This window comes from Trifolium pratense, linkage group LG4 (assembly GCF_020283565.1).
Source record: "Trifolium pratense cultivar HEN17-A07 linkage group LG4, ARS_RC_1.1, whole genome shotgun sequence".
Taxonomy (NCBI): Eukaryota; Viridiplantae; Streptophyta; class Magnoliopsida; order Fabales; family Fabaceae; genus Trifolium; species Trifolium pratense.
The window spans coordinates 58,688,430-58,692,863 of NC_060062.1; the positions used below are offsets into that span (position 1 = coordinate 58,688,430).

At 38.4% G+C, this 4,434-nt stretch overlaps 1 long non-coding RNA gene across 1 annotated transcript; it reads right to left on the bottom strand.

Annotated features, from left to right (window-relative positions):
• Positions 1-1,939: 1,939 nt before the first annotated feature.
• LOC123923542 lies at positions 1,940-3,954 on the bottom strand. Its single transcript, XR_006814418.1, has 3 exons — positions 3,798-3,954; positions 2,905-2,963; positions 1,940-2,273 (listed from the first exon to the last, which is right to left on the bottom strand). It is a non-coding gene; the product is annotated as an uncharacterized LOC123923542 (long non-coding RNA).
• Between the last annotated feature and the right edge of the window lie 480 nt (positions 3,955-4,434).

Consider the following 4,434-nt stretch of genomic DNA (forward strand, 5'->3'; position numbering starts at 1 on the left):
AATCCTGAGGTTATAATTGTTAATGAAACAACTGTGAGTGAAAAGTCTATTCCTGCAAATTCTGAAGCTAGTGTGGCTAGGAGGACTAGAAGTAGGGCTGGTAAAGGTGTAGAGACTGCTAACACACCTGTCCAAACACCCAAACCTTCTAAGGCTAGAAAAGATACTGGTAAAAAGCCTCTGTATGGACCGCCAAAACCTGTCAGTAAAGTGGTTCCTAGAACTGAAACTAAGAAAAGAAAAGCTCCACCAAATAGTGATTCTGATTTTGAACCAAAGACAGATGTTGCTGCATCTGGCAGCACATCTAGGAAGAGTGTAGGAAGAAAGAAGGTTCCCCAATCTGTTCCCTATGCTCCATTAGATAATGTTTCGTTCCATCTGGAAAATGGGTCTGCAAGATGGAAATTTGTATATCATAGGAGGCTGGCTCTGGAAAGAAATTTGAAAGCTGATATTCTTGAATGTACTAGTGTTGTTGAAGCTCTTGAGTATGCAGGATGAAGACTGTCTGTGGTTTGGACAAGTGCTATGACAGGCTTGTTAAAGAATTTTTGATAAATGTTGCTAACAACTGTAATGATCCAGCAAGTCCTGAATACAGGCAGGTATTTGTTCGTGGTAAATGTGTTAAGTTCTCACCAACTGTGATCAACCAATATTTGCAAAGAAATTCTGATGAAGTGGCTCCTCTAAAAGTCACAGACAATGAGGTCTGCAAGGTCCTCACTGGTGGAAGAATAAAGGTATGGCCAAGCAAGGCTAAGTTGGCTGCAACTTCCCTCTCTCCATTTTATGCTGTTCTGAATAGGATTGTTGCACATAATTGGGTGCCTACAACCCACTCAGGTGATGTGGCCAGAGGATTGGGAAAGTTTATCTATGCTGTGGGTACCAAGGCCAACTTTGATTATGGATCTTATTTCTTTCAAGAAACTTTAAGCCATGCTTTGACCTACGCTGTTGAGAAACCAGTTGCTCTTCCTACTCTGCTATGCAATATCATCCTTGAGCAACACCCAGATATTCTGAGAAGTACTGATGTTCCTTGTAAAAGGAAAGGGGTGTTGGTTATTGAGCAGAGACTGCTGGATGGGACAAATGCTGCAGCAGGTGTTGGCACATCTGTCCAGACTAGTGTTCTTTCTAGGAAGCAGATGATTGCTGATTTGACCGAGACCAGCAGAGCTCTTGAGGCCAGGAAATTGAAAATAGATCGTGTGATTGAGGCACTCAAGGCTGAGGAGGCTGCTGAGACTGCTGAGGGTGAGCCTGATGGACTAGAAGGGCAAGGAACTAGTGGCTCTGATGATGACACTGAGGATGTGATGGAGGACTCTGATGAAAGTTCATCCATATGATTTATGATGTTTCCTTATATTTTTCTGATGTACTTTTGGTGTTTCTTTGTTGTTCTTTTATGGGCAAGGCCCTGGATTTCTCGCACCTATGTGTGCTTTATGGTCTGTAATAATTGCACCCTGACACTTCTATTGTCTGCTACCCTATGATTTACTATGCATGATGTTTGTCTAAATTGTGGCTAAAAAGGGGGAGTAGTGTGTGTGTGTGACAAGTGTGTGGACAGATGTTCTCACATCTGGTGACTGTTTCTGTGCTAATGTTCGTATGCTCGTATTGAGGGGGAGTGTGAGTAATACGCATGCGCTAAGGGAGAGTGGTGAATATTCTTTCTCTATCTGATGTTTGTATGCATAAATTCAGGGGGAGTGTGTGTGATATTATCTCTTGATCGCCTGAATGTATTTGATGACAAATGTTGTGTGTTACAGCCCGATTTTTCGAATAAAAACAATGCGGAAGCAAACAAGGGCATATTTTTTTTTTGAAATAAAACACGCCTTTTAAAAATTTATCAGAGTGCGCGTAACTCGAAATCGGCTCAAGAAATTAAATTACACAAGACAAAATATAATATACAACCAACCATCATATATATATATAGGGCTTACGAGAAGCAAGTGTTCACCTGAATAATATACATATCAAAAGGGATACAATTAGTTCACGAACCACAAAGACGGTTACGTGAACCTAATGTATCGCAAGGCCACTAAGGCACCATAAGTATAATAGTCTGTCAAAGTACTACATCTCAAAATAAACTAGATACGTAAGCAAAATGAACTAAGACTCTAGGTCTGATCAAATGGATGTGGTGGAGAACGTCTCATCACAAACACCACAATCCTAAGAGCGCTCCAAATCAATCTCATCCTCGTGGCCGACGGCACCACGCTCATGAATGTCATCTAGGGGTGGGAGGAGCCCGCGATGTATACATGCAAAAGTAAGGGTCACCAACAGTAACAAATAGGCAAATAGCATTTAACATAAATACAAGTATTGAGCAATTAACATGTATACAAATATTGGGCAATTACCACAAAGTCGCACACAAGCATAATAAATAAAATGCGCACATAGCCTAATGCAAAACTCTAATGAATGGTGGTGTCATTCACTGTGCACCACTGGGACGCCATTCACTGTACGTCACCGTGACGCCATTCACTGTACGTCACATGCATGATTTCCGGAAATTAACCTCACCGCAGGGAGTCGTAAACATTCTAGTAATGCCATTCACTGTACATCACAAGCTTACTAAAATAAATAGATAAGAGACTCTTGTGTAACGTCATTCACTGTGCGTTACGAGTCTAATACTCAAAAATACAAAAGACATTTAGTAACGCCATTCACTGTACGCACATGTCTACCAATGAATGCATGAACATATAACTTCACATCATATGCTAATGCAACCCTACAAACCATCCAAAAATGAATACATTTCACATGCATTTCAAACAAATTCAAACATCAAATATTTCATGGCTTTTGACATAATTTAAAGTCATGGATAGAAGATGCCCTTACCTCGGCAAAAGTTTCCAATCACACAATCGAACGCGCAATTAAACACCGTTACTCGTTTCCTAAAATAATACACATAATACCATAAGTCACTCTCCGACAAAACCAAAGGAACGAACCTATTCTACACAATCGAAAGGGGTTCTAAGGATACGTTCTAACACTCTCGGATAGTGTTTTCGAGACCTCCCTAATTGATCACCAATTCAAGTAAAACTCTTTTAAACACAATTTTCGACCAAATAGTTTTCAAACTAAAATGACCATAACACATTCAATTCTTGTCCAATCGAGACGAACCATACGCCAAACTCTTCGTCTCGAAAAGACGGATCAAATGGTTAAGTTTTTTTGGAACTGGAACAATTTTAAATGGACGAAAATGCCCCTGCACAGTTTGTCCAGAATTGAGAAATCAAGGCATTCTCCCACAAATTTTCATTTTTAAAACCATAGCCTTGATCACCTAGCCCTTAAGATAATTTTCTTGCATACCCAAAACATTTTCCAAACACACCCAAAATTCATGAAATTTTCATAAAATTCACTAAGTGTTTTATGACAAAAAAATTTATTTTTCTCACAAATGATTTTTGACAATGTTTTCTAGCTCACAAACACATTCTAAACACTTCTCTCCTATGCACAAAATGGCATTAGACTACTCATTGATCAAGAGAATTTTCGAAAAACCCTAGACTAGAGAGAAATCCATGAAAAATTCAATAGCTAAAGGAATCAAGAGAAACAAAGCCTAATCCATGTTAGTTTAACAACAATGAAGCTTTTCCATGGATTAAAACTCTTTTTCACAAGTTAAGAAATTTTTCATAGAGTTTAGAGTTAAGAAAAAATCATGAGAAAAACTAGTGAAATGAAGAGAAAGAATGATATACCTCAAGAAGGAAGTAAGCTAGCAAAGAACTAATGGAAAGCAAGCTTGATCTTCAATGAAAATGGTGGAAAGGAAAAATTTATGAAGATGGGGTTTAAGAGAGGAGAAGCCACGGCAAAGAGAAGAAGAAAGGAGAAAGAAAAAGTGATCTTTTGATTTTGGCTAAGTACAAAAAGCAATGTGACCTTCCTTCACAAGTAAAGCCTAGGCATTCCCTAGCCATTGGATCAAAAAGCAAATTGAATCCTCACCATTAGATCTTTTACTTTTTTGACAAAGATATTCTCATAAAGTTTAGAGATTAAAACCCTCCACAGACGAGTCGCGTTACGCTCACGGACAAAAGTCGCGAAATAAGAAAATTAAGAATTTAAATGTCCGTTAAAAATGGTTTACGAAAAGTTACTCGAAATATTTTTCCTCGACTGTGATTCTCAACCCTAACTCTTAAAAATATTTTAAAGACATTTCCTAACTCACGCCGATATATAAAACTTCGGGTTAAATTTTAAAAGAATTCCGAGTTCGAAAGATTTCGGAACGTCGGACAAATTTTAGATCGTTTTATAAGAAAATAGGTTAACGCGAAAAATGAAATTCTAAAAACACAGGAACGTTCGCTCTCTCAAAAGAAGACC